Source organism: Mustela erminea, chromosome 9, assembly GCF_009829155.1.
Source record: "Mustela erminea isolate mMusErm1 chromosome 9, mMusErm1.Pri, whole genome shotgun sequence".
In the NCBI taxonomy this organism is placed as follows: Eukaryota; Metazoa; Chordata; class Mammalia; order Carnivora; family Mustelidae; genus Mustela; species Mustela erminea.
Genome location: NC_045622.1, coordinates 5,765,072 through 5,788,132, shown reverse-complemented (window position 1 = coordinate 5,788,132; position 23,061 = coordinate 5,765,072). Strand labels below are relative to the sequence as shown.

Here is a 23,061-nt window from a genome sequence, read left to right as displayed (position 1 = left end):
ATGGGTCATGTTTCACTTCCTTCCTCTCGCATTTCCTGTGCCTGGTGGCAGACCCAACCAAGCCAGGCCAGACCATTCATCCTAAAATCTATATCACGTGACCTGGTTGTCTTTTTTTTTTTTTTTTTTTTTTTAAGATTTTATATATTTATTTGACAGAGAGAGAGAGAGGAGAGTCCATGAGCAGGGGGAAAGGCTGAGGGAGAAGCAGGTTTCCCAGGAGCTTGACGCGGGACTCGATCCGAGGACCCTGGGATCATGACCTGAGCCAAAGGCAAGATGCTTAACCAACTGAGCCACCCAGGCATCCCCTGGTTGTCTCTTACATCTGGTTCTTTTGATAGTCAAACCAATCCCCTGCTAGGGTGACATAAGTTTTTTAATTTATCACAAAATTAATTTGCTTTAAGGATTAATCACAAGGATAAGTGATTAACGGGATTAGTGGACGAAGGAGCAAACAAAATTAAAACCTGCCATGTTGTGAATTGAATGTTTACCACTCCCAGGGAAACTGGTTAAGCTCTGTAGGAGATCACTGTCTGCACATCAATCAGGAGCCCACCAGGAAAAGAGAAACTATTTATTTAAAATAGAATGTTGTGCAGTGAATTGGTTCCATGGTCATGGAAAGAGGCAGAAAAACCCATCAGGGACAGTGAGGCAGCCCCGGACGGACCCCAGCAGGAATCCTGGAGGCAGTGTTCTGCTGGTAACTGGCTCCCCTGGAGAAAAAGCCTTGATTTGTAGCATTGGCCAATTTCAAGGTAACAACAGTTAACAACCAGCTTGCAAAATTCCTGAGTATTTGACCATCTTCCCTTTTGAGCCAGTACAAGCCAGCTTTGGCACACCACTGGCTGGAGCGGAAAAGGGAGCCAGCGGTGTTATCCAAGCCTGGACTAGGATCCCCCAAGAGAAACTGTAAGGGAGCATGTTAGGCCTGTGTGGGGGATTTGGAGACTGGCGGGGGAGGCATTCACTGCCAGAAGTTCTGCTTGAGGCAGAGGGAGAACGAGAAGACCCCGCCGCCTTCTGTCTTCTTGCCCTCCAGTCTCCTGCGGCTGAAGCCATCTGGAAGCAGCTGACCCATAGTTAGAGCCCGGAGAGGAAACTTGCAGAGGTCATCCCCCAGCAGCATGGATCCTTGTTCTTTTCTCTCCCATTCCTGCTGTATTCTGTCAATCCCAGAGCACCTGCATTTTCTCACTGCCCAGCCTCACACGGCTAAAGCTTTCCTTCCTGCCAGACGATTCTTAACGCATTTTCCTTCCTGTTATCCTGGGCTACTGTCCATGCCCGTTCTGTATTCTTTTACAGTTTCTCTGGCTTCTGCACCTTTGGAGAGTTGCCCTGCTCTGCTCTTGCTTCTCCATGCTGCTGCTTCTCTCTGCCGTCCTGGGTGGTCGTGCACCTGTGACTCAGGGTCTTTAAGTAGAAAAGAAGAGTGTCGCTCAGGGCACCTAAGGCACAGTGGGCTTTGCAGAAAGGTTATGCATGGACTGAAACTGAAATTTGAAGGACTTGGGGAGCCAGGGCAGCTCCAGGGACCGGCCACATGCTCTGCTTGCATATCATAGCCCACACTCTGTTCCTCCCAGCGTGCCCTTGAGTTTTGACAGACTGCTGCTTTTTGCATTCTCTGTTCCAGAGCCTCGTGCTGGGTTACAGGACACATCTATGGCCAGCCTGTAGATGGACTGCCCTGAGGTCAGGCATCCAATCAGCAGCACCTCATGGGGGAAAGTGAAGGGCACGGCATCCTGAGCAGGGACCACAGACCCTCTCGTTCTGCCTTCTCTTGTGGGTGTGGCACTTCTGTTCTCTACGAGCCCACCTGGACACTAAGATACTTGCTATCTTCTTGGCTTCTGAAATGACAGGCCTTGGCCTGCAGGCTCTGCTAAGACAGGTTGTCAGACCTGGCTGAAATGACAGCTACCTGGGGAACTCTTTGGATTACCGGGGCCAGGCCTCACCTTGACATTCTGGCTTAATTGCTCTGCGATCAGGCTGGGCACGGGCATTTTTTAAAGCTCCCCCAGATGATTATAATGTGCAATGAGGGATCCTGGCCTGACAGCCCGGGCACGGGGCCCTGACTCCTCCTGGCATACACATCTTTCCTACGCTCCTCTCTATTGCACAAGCTGAGGGAGTGTCGATTTTCAGGAAACCCTGTGGTTTGGGAGGGGAAGGCTTGGAGCCCTAGCAGAGGGCGACTGAGAAGGCTGTGCCCCACACAGACGTAATAAACCTTGTTTCCAGTGCTTTCCCACTTTAAAATTGCTTGGTAGGATCAAAGGGACCTTCTGTCCCTGGAGCTGTTGTTGAGTCTGGCAACGGGAAGAATTGCTTTTTACTTTTTGTTGTTTTGTTTTGTTTTACCGCCCACTAAATGTGGGTTGCACACAAACGCGAGGGCTGGGATATCCACGGGAGGCTTGTTGTGAGTCGTGTGCTTGTGACTCTGCTCCCACGCTCCCGGCACAGGCTCTTGGCAGCGGCTCCTGGGTGGTCACATTCACTGTGAGGAAGTAGGACGGCCTAGCCAGAGAAGGTGACAAGAGCTCTTGAAAGGCAAAAGCAGCCTGGTTTTAGTACAAATTGGCCAAAAGCGAGAGGAAGGAGTTACCTACCTCTGTGCCGATTCTGTGATTCTTCAGGAATACTTGAATATATGCAGAGCCATAAAGCCTCCGGTGTTCACCAGAGCCCTTAAAAAAATGACCTTGGGGGCGCCTGGGTGGCTCAGTGGGTTAGGCCACTGCCTTTGGCTCGGGTCGTGGTCTCAGGGTTCTGGGATCGAGTCCCGCATCGGGCTCTCTGCTCAGGGGGGAGCCTGCTTCCCCCTCTCTCTCTGCCTGCCTCTCTGCCTGCTTGTGATCTCTGTCAAATAAATAAATAAAATCTTTAAAAAAAAAATGTCCTTGAAGGTAGAAAGAACAAACATGAGTATCCCTGTTCCCCCCTCCACCCAACCCCAGTATTATTATCCTTGTTTCTCTCTTTCCTCAAAGAGTCTTAAGACCAGAGTAATGTCCAGAGTGTGGGACTAGAACGTGGGACTCCAACTGTCCCCCAAGGCACTGGTGCTGTGTGTTCTGTGGCTCCGTGGGTGACGTGATCGCGACGCAGGACTACAGAGACCGGGGTGGGGGTGGAGGAAGTGGAGGTTCCAAGGGCAGTTAATCCCTTAGCTTTCAGGGAGTTCAATAGCAGTGGAGAGAACACGTGAGCAGAGATCAGAGCCGGGTCGGACGGAGGGCCCCCAGGATCCCCTGCAGCCACGTGGAACACGCTCGCGGGCTACGGGATGCCCTAGAACGTTCTGGGGGCGCTGATGAGGTTCAGGCTTCAGTGACTGAGCCCGGGGACCTCTGGAGACAGACTCCTCAGACGCTCCCAGATGGCCCGAGGACCGCCTGTGGGGTTATATGAAATCCCCGAAACAGCCCGCGTTTTGATTTAAATCGTGTCAGCGTTCAGAGGATGACCCAGGTTTTTCTTTTCATTTGGGGGGAATCTTTGAAAGACGTTTTAACAGCCTATTTAAAAAAAAAAAAAAAGAAGAAAGGCTGCCGTGTATTTTACACTTGGTTTTCTTCCTTTCTTCCAGATCCCAGCAAGGTATTTAAAAACAACTCTTTGGACTGTGCCTGTTTGAGGGTGGGGTCTCGGTTGCTGGATTATTACCGTGTAGTTGCACGCAGGCTTGCACTTGGCAGCTCCCGGTCGTGCTGAGCGGAGGCCACGGGAGAACTCCTGAAAGTCATGCCCTCCCCGTGGGTAGAGGAGCATCTCTGCTCTGAGTAGCCAAAGCGCGACGCTCCACTGGGGTAATTTCTGACAATGACCTTCCCCGTTGGGGTGGGGGCGGGGGATGTCCGGGCAGCTCCCCCATCCCACCCCGCATCCCATCAAAACGCATCCTTATTTGTAGGTTCGGGTAGCAACGGCTCCACACAAGACAACTGGAAAGGCCAATAAATTAGGTCATGTCTGTCCACAGCTGTTTAATTGCCTTGCCCCTGACATCCAGGCAAAAAGTCTTTAAAAGGTGTATGAGTAACGTATTCCCTGCAGGGTAGCTGTCTCCACCTTCAAAGCCACACCGGACCCCACCCTCACCTTGGTCTGCCTAGCATTCTGTACCTAGCATTCAGCCGCCGCCTGCCTCTGGACTCCTGCATGGCTGTTTTTCATTTCTTCCGTGTGGCAACTTTTCACACGTTGTTCGTTGTTCGTTGTTAGGGGCCTTACGGATCTTGGAGAGAGTTCACAGGAATACAAAGATGCATCAACGTAACTTTTCATTATAAATAATTTGCCTCTGTCTGAGAACCAACAACAAATGTTTTAAATGGCACAATTTCCAACCTGTGCTTTGAAGACATGACAGTTTTAGCATGAAAGCGATAAAAATGCTTTTCTGGCCTCGGGTCCTCTGAGCTTCCTCTCTGAGCTGCTCTGGGCCATTCACAGATGGAGCCATAAAGATGGAAGCTTCTGCACCTCCAGGGGCCTGGGTCTCCTGGGGAGGTAGCCCGGTGCCCCCTTCTCTAGGGGTGTGGGTCCACCTGCCTTACTGGGTTGCGGTAGTCATCGAGTGGGTCAGCAGCGCCTCACAGCCCTGGGGGGTTCGAGGCTGGGTACTTCTGTGTTCCTTTCTAGGATGAGAGCCCCGTGAGAGATTTTTATCCCTATCATGGGTTCAACAACACTTCCGTAGAGCAGCGCTCATTTATTTAGCTGATACATACACGGGAGATCCTGTTAGGAACTAGTACAGGAAATGCAGAATGCTCTCCGTAGTCTCTGCCCTCAGTGATGGGGAAGGACTTAAAAACAGCCTATTTCATGTACCGTGACAGACAATGAGACAGCTACGCACAGGGACACAGAGGTCATTTCCCCCCAGGTGAGGTCTCAGGGAGGACTTCGCTGGAGGAGACGAGGCCTGAGTCTTGAGTGGGGTGTGGGGTTCTGTAAAGGTGGGAAGGGCATCCCAAATGGGGCAGGCAGCCCTAGAGACGGCACAAAGATGTGGGGGACTCTGGGGAGCAGGAGTGCTGTCACCAGAGTACAAAGTGAGAGCCCATGACTGGCAGGAGGGCTGGCTGCAAACGGGAGCCCCTGGGGAGCCCCTGGGATGCCCGGAGCAGCAGAGTGAGTCAGCTGGTGACACCGGGATTAGAGGAGAGATGTTTAGGGGCCCTGACTAAGGATGAAGAGAAGGGGAGAGGCTCAGGAAATCTTTGCAAAGTTACATTAGCAGGACTTGGGGCTGACTGGCTGGAGACGGGGATGGTGAGTTCATGGGAGCCCAGGTTTTTGGCTTTCAGGAGCTTTTGGCATCGGACCACTGTTCACACTGAAACTGGCCGGTTCAGGTGGACTCCACGCTCTGGGAGTCCAGGGAGGTAATAGATCTGAACACAGCAGGCCGCCGGTTCCTTCACCAGCTCTGAAACAGGGAGCTCGCTGTTCTGTCTCGTGAGCTACTTTCTCTCCCCAGTGAAGGTCAGGTGTTAGGCGTGGGACCAGGCAAGAGATGAAGGGAAAGGTGGGCAGAATTGGAAGCAGAGTTCTAGCAAGGGAGCCTGGCAAGTGTTCTCCGGCTCCAGATGGCCTGGTAAAGGACTTGTGCATCGAAGCTGCCAGCAGGTACCTGATGAGCCAGGAGGGACTGACCGCCCCCCAGGAGCCAGCGCCCGGGCAAGCGGAGGTGAACAGGCTGCCAGACAGCAGGTGCCCGGGCGGCCGGAGGAGAGTGCAGGTGCTCTCATTTCCTTATCTGTCAGCTCTCCCATTCCAAGCAAAAAGAATGAAGGCTGACTGATGATCGAAATACCCTCCTCTCCTCCAAAAAAACAAAAACCAAGACCCTTCCCGTGGCAGTTTCCCTTGGTGAAGTAGCAGCAAGTTGACTTTTGGGCGGCACTTTCTCTTCGTGTGGAGTCAGCAGACGTGTGTTTCAGCTTCAGCAAGTGGCGAGTCCCCCGTCTTCACTGTGCCCTCTCCACCAGCCTAGGACACTGGGGATCTTGGTTTAGAAGCTTGTCCCAAGTCATGAGGAGAGAGATAAAGCCATCATTCTACCTTGTGCCGCCCAGCACCGACCAGGTAAGCTGCTGTGCGACAGGTTGAAGCCCCGGCAGGTCATTTGGCCCTGCAATTCCAGAATGTGCTGGAATATATTGAACATATATCTCTAGGTTCAAAGCGGCGAGGCTGAGAATGGTGTCATCTACGGGCATGACGAGAAAGGAAAGAGATGATCCTTTCCAAGTTTATCATGATGGAGTTTATTTAAATAAATCCCAGCCTCTTTGGGGATCAAGATTAGTGATATTTCCATTTCATTCAAATAAGAGATTCTTGACAATATTTTGAGGACCTAGTATTTGTATGATTTTTGCGGTCTGCTGTGGTAAATGCGGAATGTAGAACCCAAGAAATTGATCGTCTCTTTGGGCACCCATGGCATGAAAATTTAAATACCGTACAGCACACGACTACGTACTTCATGGGTGGTCCCGACGGCAGGCTTTGGGAATGAGGGAAAGATGGGTGGGAGCTGAAATGAAGAGGAGAGCGGCCATAAAGATACTGGCCTTGAAGGCGGGTTAGTGGTGGTAGGGAGACTAGAACTCCCAATTATGGCCTGTTAACGCCTCCATTGTTCCAATGCTACATAACACACATAGTGAACTTGCACTAGCATATGCACATCTTCATTTCAACACTTTTTTTTTTTTTTTTTTTTTTTACAGAGAGATCACAAGCAGGCAAAGAGGCAGGCAGAGAGAGAGGAGGAAGCAGGCTCCCCGCTGAGCAGAGAGCCCGATGCAGGGCTCGATCCCAGGACCCTGGGATCACAACCTGAGCCCAAGGCAGAGGCTTTAACCCACTGAGCCACCCAGGCGCCCCACACATCTTCCATTGCAGTGTTGGGAACTAAAGTCCTAAAGAATAGGGCTCTTGTTGGTTTATGGTGGGTAACTGGGGCTTGTACCTCACCCCTTACCCCTGCACTCCTCCCGGAATCTTTTCACCTTCAGTTACTTCTGCTATGTGTTCACTAATTTTTTTTTTTTTAGCAGAAATTGCTAAATATCATTTTTTAAACTTGCACGTGGAGAATGATATTTAGGTTAACCGTTTATGTATTTTTATTATTATTATTATTCTAAATGATAACTAGAGAAGTGCACAGTCATTTCTGAAAGAAGGGAAGTTAGTTATGTGCTAAAGGGTTATGTGGTAACTGTCTCCCTATCTCTAGCTTTTAGGTGAATTTGCTGAATCAGGGAGCAGCCACCCAGTGGGCTGGTTGGAGTGACAGGTGTGAAGCCACAAAAATAAATCTTTGACTTCCCCTCCAAGCCCTATTCTTCATAAGAAAGCATAGGAAGCCTCCGGAAGACCGGCAAGATCTGAGTCTTAAACCTTCTCTTGTGTGTTTCTCATAAGGAACTGAGAGAATTTCAGAGTTTCTGGGGTTCTTATTTATGTCCAATGACGTAGGACAGTATTATATAGAATATGTTAATAGGCAGTGATTGATCTCCAGGACTAAGCTTGCATGATTTCTCTTAACTCAAGGCCAACAGATTAAAAACTTCTGTGAACACTGGAACAAAACAAAAAGAAGGAAAACCTGCCCCGTCACTCCTATTCTACGTCCTTTCCTCAGGTTACTGTCCACCAATGATGGTCTGCAACTCTACCCCCTTCCTATACACACACACACACACACACACACACACACACACACACACGCACAATCTTTTCCGAACCATTTGATCATTCACAGAAGAGCATCCCTGGGGAGGAACAGTGGCAGATTCAGACTCTGCCCTAACGGCATTTATCCTCCAGTATATGCCAGTATATTTCCATTTCTCCTAAGACCCATCTCTATGAATGCTTCCTCAGCCCTAACCCAGAACAAATCATATCCTTCTTTATGGTCCCAAAGCAAGAATTTTTTTTTTATGTGATTGTGACATAAGAAGAAATATATGTATTTGATCTTTGTCTCTGGTTCCTGGCACAGAGCTTCTAAAACCCTTGAAATTTCCTGAGTGGTAGGGGTGAGAGGAATATCTTTTGTTTTTGTTTTTTGGGGGTTGTTTTTGTGTGGAGTTATTGTTTGTTTGTTTGTTTTTAAACATGTATTTTATTTTTTAAATTGTTATTATTTTTTATTATGTTAGTGACCATACAGTACATCATTAGTTTTTTTTTTTTTAAGAGTTTTATTTATTTATTTGACAGACAGAGATCACAAGTAGGCGGAGAGGCAGGCAGAAAGAGAGGGGGAAGCAGGCTCCCCGCTGAGCAGAGAGCCCGATGCGGGGCTCAATCCCAGGACCCTGAGATCATGACCTGAGCGGAAGGCAGAGGCTTTAACCCACTGAGCCACCCAGGTGCCCCACACCATTAGTTTTTGATGCAGTGTTCCAAGATTCATTCTTTACGTGTAGCACCCAGTGCTCCATGCAGTCCGTGCCCTCCTTCATACCCATCACCAGGCTCACCCATTCCCCTACCCCTTTCCCCTCTAATACCCTCAGTTTGTTTCTTGGAGTTCACAGTCTCTCATGGTTCATCTCCCCCTCCAATTCCCCCCACTTCATTTTCCCCTTCTTTCTCTTAATGTCCTCCACGCCATTCCTTATGCTCCACGAGTAAGTGAAACCATATGATATGACTTTCTCTCCTTGACTCACTTCACTCAGCACAATCTCCTCCCAACCCATCCATGCTGATGCAAAAGTTGGGTATTCATTCATCCTTTCTTTTTTTTTTTTTTTTTTTAAAGATTTTATTTATTTATTTGACAGAGAGAGATCACAAGTAGGCAGAGAGGCAGGCAGAGAGAGAGGAGGAAGCAGGCTTCCTGCTGAGCAGAGAGCCCGATGTGGGACTCGATCCCAGGACCCTGAGATCATGACCTGAGCCAAAGGCAGTGGCTTAACCCACTGAGCCACCCAGGCGCCCCTCATTCATCCTTTCTGATGGCTGTGTAATATTCCATTGTACATGCGGACCACATCTTCTTTATCCATTCGTCTTTAGTTATTCATAATGCCCTCCTTTCAACCACACCCCAGTCAGGGACTTCTGGAACTTGGAGTCAGAGGAACCAGTCATGTGAATAGAGGATTGGAACTTTAAGCCTCACCCCTGACCTCCAGGGAGGAGTGGGGAGGGGTGGGGGCTGGAGATGAACTTAACCAATGACAGCTAAGGATTTAACCAATCATACCTACCCAATGAAGCTTCTATAAGGACCTTAAGCCAGAAAGTTCAGAGAGCTTCTGGGTGGTGAACAAGAATGCATCCACATGCTGGAAGGGGCTGTGTACCCCCAACCCCACAGAAACTCTTGTGCTCAGGACGCTTCCAGACCTTGTCCTGTGTATTTCTTAATGTGGCTGTCTGTTTGTGTCATTGATAAAAATCCTTTGTAATACGTTGGCAATAGTAGGTAAATTCTTTACTTGTGTCCTTTGAGCTGTTCCAGCAAATAATCAAACCCCAAGACCGGCCCTTGGATGGTCAGTCCGAAGTACCAGGAGCTTGGATTGGAGATCAGTGGCTGAAGTGGGGTCAAGTCCTGTAGGACCGAGTTTTTAACCTATGATGGAGTCTACACTGATTCTGGGCAGTTAGTGTCAGAAGTATTGTGAGTAGAGAGACTGGTGTTTTTTGTTTCATTGTAAAGATTATTTATTTTTTAGAGAGAGAGGGTATGTGTGGGGAGGGGCAGAGGGAGAGAACCCCACAGCAGACCCACCGTGGAGCCTGAGCCTGACCTGGGGGCTCCATACCAGGTCCCCCGAGATCATGATCTGAGCAAAACCAAGAGCCAGACTGAGCCACTTAGGGGCCCTGAGACTACTTTTCTTTTTTCTTTTTTTAAGATTTTATTTATTTATTTGTCGGACAGAGAGAGAGAGAGAGAGAGAGAGAGAGAAGCAGTGGGAGTGGTAGGCAGAGGGAGAAGCAAACTCTCGGCTGAGCAGAGAGCCTGACATGGGGCTCGATCCCAGGACCCGGGATCATGACCTGAACCGAAGGCAGACACTTAACTGACAGAGCCTCCCAGGCACCCCAGCTTCTTTTCTTTTGAGGATATGACATGCCCTGTGTTATAACACAGCTCTTCTGTGTATCTTTTCCTGCTGTTAGAGCTCACATTTCCTAATGTATCCCCAGCCTCTTTACAAACGAAAATGCTCATTGTAGTTGAATTGAATTCATTTTATTTTTCACTCAAAAAACATTTTTCAATCCTTTAGCAAAGTGCCAGCACTGAACTAGATCGTGGGACCAAGAATACCTATGGGAGGGAAGACAAAGCAGGCGTAGAGCAACTTGGGGAAAGGCCGGAGAGTGTGGCCAGGGCTCTGAATGGTTGGCACCTGGTGGTAAGTGAGGGGACGATGGGAAACAAGTCCACACGGGTAAGCAAGGGGTCTAGTCATGAAGAATTGAGTTGTCTAGATGAGAGAAATGAGACACATAGATGTTACTTGATCAGCCCAAGTAACGAAGGGATCAGAACTCATCTCCCGACTGTCCGCTCCATTCACTCTCTCACGCTCAGGCGGTGTCACTATGCCACCAAGCCAGTCTGGGGCCATTGGCAGGAGAAGATGAAGATGGCGCTGGAGAACGTCTATGACAATAGTGTCTGTGTCCTGGGGCCACATAGTACCTCTCTTTGTATTTACCACCACAGTCTGAACAGAGGCAGGAGTAACGGGAGGCAAACAGCCAAGAAAATTCTGTTACCCATTCTGACATCCTTTTGGTCCTTTGCCTTGAGCTTTGAAGAACTGATATTTTCAGTGACATCAGGCTTAAAATAACCTGTGTTGAGCAGGTAACGCATAAAAAAAAAATACGTATGCAATGAACAAATGAAATAGTAGTCAACCTCTCCAATAATTAGACATTTTTTAATGAGAAAAAGAAAAAAGAAACAACAACTTCCAACGACACCTGGGTGGCTCAGTGGGTTAAGCCTCTGCCTTTAGCTCAGGTCATGATCTCAGGGTCCTGGGAATGAGCCCCACATTGGGCTCCCTGCTCAGTGGGGAGCCTGCTTCTCCCTCTGCCTGCCGATCCCTCTGCTTGTGCTGTCTCTCTCTTTATTTCTGACAAATAAATAAAATCTTTTTTAAAAAACCCAAAACTCCTGTATCCAACAATAAGGGACTAGGTACATATACTATGGAACAGATGCAGGAATAAGAAAATACTGATGTAGCGTAGCATTCTTAATACAAGGCTAAGTGGGAATTATTGGCTGCAAAACAGTATCTATAGTGGAAAAGCATTTTTTAAAAAACCCATGCACGTGTATGTGGCATGTTGGGCAGCCAAGCCAACCCTGAGGTGTATTATCAGAAAGCATCTATAGTTTGGGCCTTTTAATACCCCTGCATAAAAACATGAGTAGTCCGATGACTTTTCTGCTCAGTGTTAGGTAACAAAAATCCTTTGGCCACCTGAGGACATAAAACACAGTCCCAATTCACTATATAGTGATGGGGCTGTCCGGTCCCCAATTAAGTCTGACGCCACTCAGAAAAGCAGCCATTCCCCTGCACACCCATGGCGGGAAGCCTGTAACAGTGACGAGGGGTTTGATCCTCCCTTCTCCCCACCCCCCTACCAAAGCCTTTACCTTTCCATGCCCTTAGTGGATGAAGTGGAGTGTGGATGGGCAGAGAGGTACAAGTTTGAGTGGGGGGGGGATGTAGCGGGGACGGATGCTGAATGCTTTTGCTGGACCTTTGGAAAGGCTGTTGGATGGCTTCCACACTCTCTGGGTTGGACAGATGTTTGCATTTCTTGCCTCAGGGGGTTTGGGGGAGGTTAAGCTCTGTTCTCCTGCAGCTTCCTTGATGAAAGGGTGTGCTGTCCCCTGCTCTCTGCCAACCCTCCATGTCCCTGGGAGCCCAGTGATTCACCCACAGCCTCTTTCCACTAAGGTCTTTTCCCTCTTGAGCTAGCTCTCGTGGATATGAGCTAAGAGAACCCCACACCTCTTCTGCCTCTTCAGGGGCTCATGTCTTGTCCATGGGACACACACAGAGCATTTCTGCCTGAGAGGCCCCGGAAGTGAGGACTGATTGCCTGCTGAGCAACCTCCCTTCATTCCGAGCTGGCTGGCACCAGCTTCTCAAACTTACTCTTCGTGCACAAGAGTCAAACACCAGGCAGCCCTTCCCCCAGTCTGTGAGCGACCTAGACGGAGGTCTTCTGGTAGTGCTGTTGAGGCTGCTCTCTCTAAACTCCTCCTGCACCCCTCTGACCCAGTGTGGGTAATGGGACTTGTAATCTTAACAAGAGGTCTTCGGGTTTTTTTTAAGTAAGAACACTTAACACGAGCTCTACCTTCGTAACAGAGTTTTCAGTGCATAATAAAGTGTTTTTACCTGTTGGCACAATGTTAGTCAGCAGATCTCTAGAATTTACTCATTTAGGCAGAACTGGAATTTTTTTTTAAAGATTTTATTTATTTATTTGAGAGAGAGAGAGACAGTGAGAGAGAGCATGAGCAAGGAGAAAGTCAGAGGGAGAAGCAGACTCCCCATGGAGCTGGGAGCCCGATGCGGGACTCGATCCCGGGACTCCGGGATCATGACCTGAGCCGAAGGCAGTTGTCCAACCAACTGAGCCACCCAGGGGTCCCAAGGCAGAACTGGAGTTTTATATGTGTGGATTAGCCACTCCCCATGTACCCCTCCCCCCAATCCCTTACTACCACCATTCTATTCTTTGCTTCTTTGAGTTTAACTACATTAGAAACCTCATGTAAGTGGAATCATTTGAGTATCTGTCCTCCTGTGTCTGGCTCCTCTCACTCAGCACAGTGCCCTCAAGGTTCATCCATCTTGTCACATTTGCAGACCTCCCTTCTTTTTAAAGGCTGAGTAATATTCCATTTTATGTTTATATGTTTATACGACATTTTTAAAAATCCATCCGTTGATGGACCTTCAGATTCTTTCTACATCTTGGCCGTTGTGGATGATACTGCTATGAGCACGGGAGGTACAGATATCTCTTGACCTAGTGTTTTCATTTCCTTCTGGTATAGTCCCAGGAGTAGAATTCCTAGATCATATGGTAGTTCTGTTTTAGTTTTTGAGGAGCCTCCATACTGTTTTCCATAGTGGCTGCACCATTTTGCGTTTCCATCAACAGCGTACTAAAGGATTCCAATTTCTTCAGCCCTGCCTTTGTTTTTTGTTTTGTTTTGTTTCATCGTAGCCATTCTGACAGGTATGAGGTAATAGCTCACTGTGGTTTTGATTTGCATTTTCCTGATATTATTGACTTTGAGAATCTTTTCATGGATCTCTTGGCCATTTGTATGCTTTCTTTGGAAAAATGTCTATTCAAGTCCCTAGCCCATTTTTAAGGAGAAGATTGATTTATTTATTTGAGAAAGAAAGAGAGAAAGCCTGTGAAGGAGTGAGAGGAAGGGCAGAGGGCCTGTCCACTGAGCACAGACCCAGACACGGGGTTCGATCCCATGACCCGTGAGATCACGACCCGTGCTAAAGCCAAGAGCCCAATGCTCAACTGAGCCACCAAGTGTCCCCCTCCCCCATTTTAAAATCAATTATTAAATTTTTGCTATTGAATTATAAGTTACTTACAGATTTTGGACAACATTTTTTTAAAGATTTTATTTATTTATTTGTCTCAGAGAAAGCACAAGCAGGGGTAGCAGCAGGCAGAGGGAGAAGCAGGCTCCCCATTCCAGGACACTGGGGTCATGACCTGAGCTCCAGATACTTAACCGACTGAGACACCCAGGTGACTCAGCATATTTTGGAAATTAACCCTTTAACAGAGATGCACTTTGAATGTATTTTCTCCCATCCCATGGGTTGCCTTTTCACTCTACTGATTGTTTCCTTTGCTGTGCAGAAGATTTTTAGTTTGATATCGTCCCCCTTGTCTATTTTTGCCTGTGCTTTTGGATCATATCCATGAAATCACACCACACTCTTTAATTTCAAAATATATTACAAAGCTACAGTAGTTAAAACTGGCATAAAGATCAATATATAGGCCAATGGGACAGAAAAAAGAGCCCAGAAATAAATTTCTGCATATATGTCAGCTGATTTTTGATGAGGGTGCCAAGAATACACAATAGAGAAAAAGGATAGTCTCTTCAACAAATGGCATGGGAAAAGCTGGACGGCCAACATACAGAAGAATGAAACTGGACCCCTATCTTTCATCATACATAAAAATCAACTCAAAATAGGTTAAAGACTTACACATATGACTGAAAACTATAAAACCAGAAGAAAACATATGGCAAAGAACTTTGGCTTTTTTTTGTTTTATTTTATTTTTTAAAGATTTATTTATTTCAGAGAGCGCATGAGCAGGGGTAGGGCTAGAGGGAGAGGGAGAGAGAGAATCTCAAGCAGACTCCCCACTGGGCATGGAGCCCAACGCAGGGCTCCATCTCACAAACCTGAGATCACGACCTGAGCCAAAATCAAAAGTCGGACACTCAACCGCCTGAGCCACCCAAGTGCCCCTTTATTTGTTTTAATAAATCCTACAAGCAGGTTCTGCTGGCTGGTCTTCTCACAATCTGTCTGGATGTGTGGATTCTCTTGCTTTCATGCCGCAGCTAAACCTGAGACAGGCTGGCCCTCAATGGAACATCCTCTTGTCCTTGCTTTAAAATGCTGGGTGGACGCAGGCACACATAGCAGTGTCTCTGGTTGTGGGGATTACGAGTGGTTTTTATTTACTTTGAACTTCCTCGAGTCTTCTGTATTGAGTGTAACTTCGCTTTAATAATTAGAAAAAAGAAAGAACTGGGAAAATCGTATGATGGCATATCAAAGTCCATTTTATTGACATTTAGGATTTCCTGTCCAGACACTGAGGAATTCCCTTGTGAGCAGGTGCCTGCTTGTTGACTGCACCGGGCTGTCCCAGTTATGCTCTTACAAATGGCAAGATACACTGGTTTACCTCGGAGGATGGGTGGCACTTTACTGTGAGTCAAGTAAGGAAACACAGGAACAGACTCACCCTGCACAGTCTTTGGAAACAGGGACATTGCTGCTGAGCAGCATCCTGGGGCCAGTCCCCAGGGCTGGTGATCGGCTGGATGGGGGCTCAGTCCCACTGTCCTGCTTCTCCTGGTTCACTTCCATCGCCACAGCTGAGTTTCTTTTTGCCACTTTCTCTCTGCCCTGTGGCTTCAGCCCGCTTGTGACTCTCTGGCCTTGTGGATTCTACGTTCAGTATCGTGTAATACCTTCCCACACTGCAAGTCTCAGACCCAGTGTGACTTCAGTTTGTCTTACTTGTCATCGTGATTTCAAGACCTGTAGGAGGAAGCACATGACTGAGTTATTAATCACTGCCGCAAATAAAACACATCAGCTGGGCAGCGTTCCTACTCTTGTTTACCTTTTAGGTCAAGCACATTCCTGGTTTGGTTGATGAGGACCAGGAATGTGAAAAATTTTGGATCCTATAACCCAAAACACAACTACCCATGACCCCTCTTCTGTGGGTGCCCAGTGCTTCCTGGACTGCTTGTAAGTGGGGCCCCTGGCTCTCAGACAGACAGACTGCCGTGCTTAATACATTACTGGTGAGTCCTGTTTTGGGGTATTAGCAATGAGAGTGGAGGTGCCAGAATGATTTAAAGGAAAACAATACAAAACACAATTATGAGGGAATCAGACACCCATTTTTCTTTTTCTATGCCAGACATTTTTGTATCCTACCCAAAATCAAACATTTTTGCTCATAACGCCTAAGTGACGCAAGCTAAATAGTTGATTACTTTTAAAATCCAAGGTCATTGTTAGTCAGGAATAGTCCAGACCTATGTAATATCTTTTATATCAACATTAGGTTTCCATAAATAAGTTACATAATTTGGGATAGACCCATGCATTTGTATGGCTAGCATTATTTCGTTCTGCCCCAGTTACGGATTTTGTTACAGAAGCATTCTGGGAGTACTTATCTGGGGGAATATTTGGATAAATAAATATAACTACATCTAAAGACAAAACATAGTAAGCTCTTCTGGATGAGATGATACAATATGAAACATTATGTATGTTTGAAATAACTGATGAGCAGAGTCCTAATTCTAATGATAACATTTAGTTCAAGGATTCAGGAGGAAGTGTTCAAAGTGAAGCCTTTCGTAATGTGCTTCTGCAGTAATTTCTGAGGATGTAGAGTGTTGATCAGTCAGGTTAATAGATGGAGAAAAACAGCTTAAACCCAGCCCATTGTGAGACATGTCTGCTAACATGAATTTGGGAAAAGCAGCAACCATTTGGATAAGGATTACTTCAGAGGTTAACTCTTTTTGGAAACGTATTACAAACTGTGATCCAGACCAATGAATCTTAACATATGTCCACTCCAGACTTTCTTTGACCCTGTCAGGGAATCCTGCAGTGGTTAATGATTTGTGACATGGACTCTCTGAGCCTCTGCGATCCCTGATGGGGACACAGGAGCACAACTTTCATGGTGGTGGCATTTAGGGGATCTCGGGCATTTTCTCGCATTCTGTGTGTTGAGGCAAAGACTGAGTAGCTGTTGTAGTCCTGGCTTACACATTTGGGTGTGTGCGTAGGGGTAAGGAGAGAGAGAATGCCATATTTCGCATTAAGTTTCTTAAAGTTAAAGCTACCTCTAGAACGTCGGGTGTGAGTTGGTTTTCTAACATCACTAAATTAGCATGGTACAAAGAGTGAATTAAATTGAATATGATAAAAGTGGGTATTAATTACAGTCAAGGCAGTGTAGTCTTATGACCTTTCTGCCCGGATCTGGAATAAAATTTTATGGGCATCACTTTCTTTCAAACTTGTGGAATTGCCTAAGCTTCTCTGAGACTGTTCCTCTTTTGGTATTTTTTTCCTTGACAGGACATGTTCTAAGAATTGGCACTAAATTGTCTGAATATGAGAGAAAAGTACCATGCTCTGCATCCTTATTCATGAAAATGAAGGAGAGATGCACTAGATATTGGCGAGTACAGTTCTGTCTTGTTACCTGGTTATATAACTAGCCGTACAGAGGGTGTAGCCAGAATTTAGGATGTAGTCGTCTTTGGAAAAAAGCCATGAATAATAGGATATGTAAGCAAATTCAAGATGTTGAGATCATGGACTTTACCTATGGATGAGAACTGATTGGCTCTATCCTGCCTTGCAGGTGTGCTAATACCAGCCTCCCACGAGGGATTTCTGTCCACTCTTGCCGCTTCGAGCAGCTCCCCTACACTGCAGAATCCTTACGTGGAACTTGCATTAACCCTTGCCTTACAAGTTCCTGTGGAAACATGTCTGAGCATCTGTATAAAGAAGAATGAGTGGCGGGTGGGGGGTGGGGAAGCTTGGGCGGCTCAGTCGGTTCAGTGTCCAACTCTTGATCTCAGCTCAGGTCTTGATCGCATGATTGTGAGTTCCAGCCCCATGTTGGACGCCATGCTGGGTGCAGAGCCTACTTTAAAAAAATAGATAAATAAGTGGGAAGCAAAGGCTAAAAACTCTGGTTTTCAAATACTTAGTCATCACTTGATGTATGTTCAGAAAGTCTAGCACTTTGGTTAAGGAGCTGACACTCCAATGCTGAGCCTACTAGCACATAAAAAAGGGCCGAGACAGGCCAAGTGTTGAATAATTCAGGCTCCAAAAAATAATCTGTGCTCACTCTAGAAATAACACATGTAACATGCTGCTGAGTAGTCGGGTCTGAAGCTAGGCAAAAGCCTTGCTCTTATCCTCACCACGGGATAACCATAGGCAGGTCTTTCTTACATTGTGTGATTTCAATTTTTTTTGAAGTTTTCTGGGCACTGGTGGAAGCAGCCAGCACATGGCGTCAGACAGCAGATGCTGACCCTTTAATCCCAGACCCACGTCCCACCTCCAGGACGATGTGCCATGTGCATGGTTCCCCTAACATTCAGCAGCCTCATGAAGGTACCAGATATAACTCCAGAAGTTATCTGAGAAGATGGGCCCCATCTTCCATAAGAGTATTGTCAGTTGGAATCTGGAACTGTAAATTCTCTACTAGCTGATTTGAATCACGGGCTGGATCCGAGGGAAACAGCAGGAAGAAAGGGCAGAGGGAGTGCAAGGATGGTGGAACCATGAGAACCGTGTGAAAGGTGGCACTTTGCAGCCATACAGCTGGAATCTGTAAGATCTCAGACAGACCTAAATATGGATTTGCTTAACCATGCCCTTGAGATATTAGGCTGTACCCCCAGGCTTAGAATCATCGCAAGTAGGACAGTACCCTGGGAGCTTCTCATTCAAACCCCTTATTTTATTTTATTTTTAAAGATTTTATTTATTTATTTGACAGAGAGAACTCACAAGTAGGCAGAGAGAGCGGGGGAAGCAGGCTCCCTGCTGAGCAGAGAGCCCGATGTGGCGCTTGATCCCAGCACCCTGGGATCATGACTGAGCCGAAGGCAGAGGCTTAACCCACTGAGCCACCCAGAGAGAAGAGTTGCCCAGATTCATATTCATTTGCTCACCGAGGGCTTACAGAGTCCCCACTCTGTGTCAGATAGACACCATTCCGGAAAACAAGACAAGCAAGGTCCTTGCTTATATGGATTTGATTTTAGTGGGACATGGGGGAGGTGATTGATGAAAAAAGCAAATAAATGCAGGTATTTTCATCAGAAGATTAATGAGATTAAGAAAAGAAGACAAAGTAATTTGATATCAAAGGTGCTTGGAGGAAGGGATTATTTCTGGTGAAGGTCACAGAAGGCTTCTCTTCGAATGTAACTTTTTAGCTAAGGCCTAAATGTTATCCAGGAAAGTCCATGTGATAAAATAGGGAAGGGCATTGCGGCTGGGGGGCACAGCAAGCGCAGAGCACATCAGGAACCAGACTGGCTTTCGAAAGGAGCAGAAAGAAGGCCTCTCGGTGTTTTAATGTCCTCGTTGGTAGAATGGAATAATATTATTTACCTCGTGATGTTCTTGCAAAGAGTAAATGAATGAAGACATATAATTTGCCTATCCGAGAGTAAGCAGTTGTGTAAATGTTAGCTGTGACTCTCGCTTTCTCATATTATTTTTTGGGAAAAAAATCACTTTTTGCAAACATGAGTTTAATTTGTGTGCAGGATCCCATCTCTCACGTATGTCAAATATGGATTGAGCTGCTTCACAATGATGGCATAAGTCTGTAGAACTCTTTCATTACCCCACAAGTTAAACAAATAGATATTGATCAACCACGAGTCAGGGACCACGCTAGGCCCTGGGGATACCAAGACCAATGAGACACAGTCCCCAGTCCCTGGTGGGCAGCCCGATGGGTACATGACAAGTAATTCATTCAGTATCGTTTGGAAAATCCAAGAGGACGATGGGTGCCTTCCCAGGTGGTGTGGTTAAAGGTATGAATGGATTAAAAAGAGATTAATATTAATTTAGGAAGACAAGGATGGCTGGCTACATGAGGGACTGACCCTCGAACTCTTTTTTTTTTTTTTTAAAGATTTTATTTATTTATTTGTCATAGAGAGAGAAGCGAGAGCAAGCACAGGCAGACAGAGTGGCAGGCAGAGGCAGAGGGAGAAGCAGGCTCCCTGCCAAGCAAGGAGCCCAATGTGGGACTCGATCCCAGGACGCTGGGATCATGGCCTGAGCCGAAGGCAGCCGCCCAACCAACTGAGCCACCCAGGCGTCCCGACCCTCGAACTCTTAAGTCTGACTTCAGAGTGGACAGCCAGGCTTCCTACAGCATCTTCTTTCAGGTGACTAATCGATAGAGAGAGATCACTCACTGTGCTCTGACCCAGCAATGGGAATTATACCTCTTTGCGTTACCTAGATTACTTAATTTTTCCTTCTGTTGTGACTTCGTGTCATATGACAATAAACATCCAGGAAGGTTATCAGGGCCCGTCTAAGAAATACAGAAAAGGCTGTCATTGAGTCTCAATTGGGCAATCTCAGTCACCGCCATTCAAGGAATTTAAATGGGCCTTATTATCTAGCTTGGCTTGAAAGCTGGTGCCATGACTTGACCGCCACTCTTTTAGCTCTAATGGTTTGTTGTTTTGGTGTCATTGTTGCTTGCTTTTGTTCGTCCCTTTTCTTTATGGGAGCTTCCCTTCCTCCAGACTTCCCTCTCTGGTTTTACTTTCCTATCAGCAAAAGAACACATTTTCCAAGACACCTGCTTGCTTTTTCTAACCCCTGCTCCTCCTTGAGTCTTGGCTGTGGACCAGGCAAACAGCAGGCTCTAATGTTAGAGACAAAGGCTCTCAAAAAACAATCTTTTCAGAAAAACAATCGGGGAAGAGGAGAGGCCAGGCCCCAGATTGTGAAGGTATGGGAGCGACCCCTGGACAAGGGCTTTTGCTCTCTTTCCTCTGCCTCCTCCTGGCTGAGAACTCATTCTTCTAAAGCTTTCCCTTGCAGATGAGCAATAAGAAACCAGTTCCTGGAAGTATCACCTTCCTGGAGCAGAAACACAAAGGGGCCTGCTTTCCTGAAGTGAGTTTTCTGGGAGTTGCAGAGTTTGGAGAAGGTCTTGAGTTGGACAGACAAATCCAGCTTCCATGATGTCATTAACCAGACGTCCGAAGCTCTGAATCAGGATATGGTTCCTGGCTTGTGTACTCCATTCGTGCTCTTCTGTTGTGTTGTGGTTGCTGGGTGATATGAAACAAAAAAGTATTTGAATTTTTTTGTGGGAGGGAAACTTTCATGCTGCTTTGATCTACAATTCAGGCGACAAATCCATTTTTACAGGATTCAGTTGAACAGTTTGTTCTGGGGTTCACTGATGTTGGGAACCTGTAAAAGCAGGAGAGGGTGGGGGCTGGGGGAACGTTTTGGCAAGAGGTCTTTGCAGCCAAGAGAAGATGGTTGATTGAGATCAGGCTGCTGAGCTGCCTGGAGAGCAGAACAAGGTAGAATAAGATAGCTCGCATGCAGGAAGGTCAGCTGTGAATGAGCAAATGATGGGTACAGAAGCCAAGGAAATGAAAACGGAGAAAAAATGTGAGCAGGGAGGTGAAGGGGGAGAGTGAGCCCCCCACAAAGAGGAATCGTTGCCCTCAGCAAGAAGAGCTCGTAAGGGAGCAATTTGGGGGAGTTAATTGAGATCTTTGTGACAAGAAAATGGAAGGTGTGGTTCCTGTATTCTGGGTTTGGGGACTTGCTTGCTTCACACGTCTGTCCAGCTGCTCTGTCCTCAATCCTATTTGGATTATCATTACTACCTGGTTAAATGTCAGAAGTCACGTTGAGCTTACTACTGTCAGTTGCATCGTTTCTTAATGGAGTTAGTGGTACCCAGTGAGAGGGAAGGTCAGGTGGACATGGGCTTGAGAACCAAGGCCTGGGTTCTCATCACAGGACAAAACTCCATCCCGCCAGCGGGCTCAAGTGGTGTCCCTTGAGGGACATCGAATCCTGATGCAGCCATGCTATTAGCCTGGCTAATTAGCAGCCGCTAATGAGGGTTAGCATAACAGCTGCAGAATCTTCAACACAGCATCTGTTGTTATCACTGGTTATTATTATTTTACCCGATTTATAAGATTCCACAAAGATTTAATTCCGACGTAGGAATAATGAGCCTTTTCATTTCACTATACATTTGAAACCAGAAGCTATCTTCGAGATCATCTCATCTGCGTTTATGTTTTTAAGTTCTGCATAACAAACCATCCCAAAGCTTAATGGCTCCGAAGGACTTCTGTGGATTAGCTCACGGTTCTGCGGGACCGTCCCTTGGGCTGCGCTCGGCTGGGGGACGCTCCTGTCTCCCCTCGGGTCTCTGCACCCAGATGGGCGCTCGCAGGTCTGGCAGGTGGCAGCGCGCCCCGCCCGGCCGTCGGGTCTGCGCATGCTGTCACTCCGGGGGAGGGGGCGGGGTCAGCCCGGGCGGGATCCGGAGTCCTGGGGGCAGAGGTCGGAGGCTGCGAGGCTAACTGAGGCTCCGAGTCTGGCCGTCCCTCTGCATCACTTCCAGCTCTTCTGAGCACAAGGCCAGCGGCGGCTGAGGGACAGGCGGAGTGACAAAGTCACATCCCGAAGGAGCAGCTGTTCAGGGACGCGAGGAGTCGTGGAGGCCTGGTCTGTGGGCGGTCGGCCACCTCCTCCGACCCCCTTCACAAATGAGGGAGCTGAAGCCGAAAAAGAGAAATATTTGGCCGAGGTCACCCAGCTGGAACCTGACGCCCCGCCAGTGCTGGGGGCGGGTGGAGGGGGCTCCACATGCTGCACGTTCGTAGGTGGGTCCCGTGGAAGTAAGAGGCGGACCAACCTGCTGGGAGTCTAGGTGGACCCAGAGAAGTGATGTGCAAAGGTCCGCAGGGCACGGGGAGGAGGAGGAGAGAGGTGGGATGCATTCCCCTGGGGATGCAAAACCAGCTCAGCGCGGGAGGAGGAACCCCCAGGGGGCACACTCCATCCGCAGGTGCTCCAAGGGCACCCGGATCGCGAGGGTCTCAGACGCCGGTGCACGAAGGAGGAGCAGTTCGGGAGCAGGGGGTGGGACTGTGGCTTAGCAAGAAAAGACCTGACTTCGTTGAGTCAAGTCCGCAGCCCGGGGGCAGGACACATGGCAAGTGTAGACAACAGGCCCTCCTGATGTGTTGAGTCAAGCTGGACCCGCCAAGCCAGCAAGGTGCGCGCTTGTAATGGATCTGGACGTATGTGGTCTGGAACCCTGTGGTTCTTGGCATAAAGCGGATTGGGCGCTGGAAATGGGTGACCGAGTGTGTAACAAACCGGCTGGGAGGAAGAGGAGGGGCCCGGGGCTGTCTGTGAACGTGGTCGAATTCCAATTGCAGACGAATGTTCTCGAAGTCTCCCAGCTGAGACTCAAAATGCTGTCCTTGTGAGGGTCGCATCTCTTTAGGTTAAGGTGTTTCATTTGTTTTGCTAGTGTTGAGCTTCGATATGTTTTTTTAAGTAAGTAGATCAGTGTAAACCGTTGTGTTCTTGTTAGTACCAGGCGCTC

General features: G+C 47.6%; 1 protein-coding gene across 4 annotated transcripts in view; it reads left to right on the top strand.

Annotated features, from left to right (window-relative positions):
• Positions 1–23,061, top strand: part of EXPH5 (exophilin 5) — a 67,367-nt gene that overhangs the window by 9,575 nt on the left and 34,731 nt on the right. Inside the window, exon 1 of one of the 4 annotated variants that reach the window (XM_032357812.1) lies at positions 4,534–6,126. The exons of 2 other annotated variants lie outside the window; for them this stretch is intronic. The gene's annotated coding sequence lies outside the window, so the exon portion shown is untranslated. Of the gene's footprint in view, positions 1–4,533; positions 6,127–15,650; positions 15,671–23,061 lie in introns of those variants that run through there. One more of the 4 variants, XM_032357815.1, reaches the window with a different exon arrangement.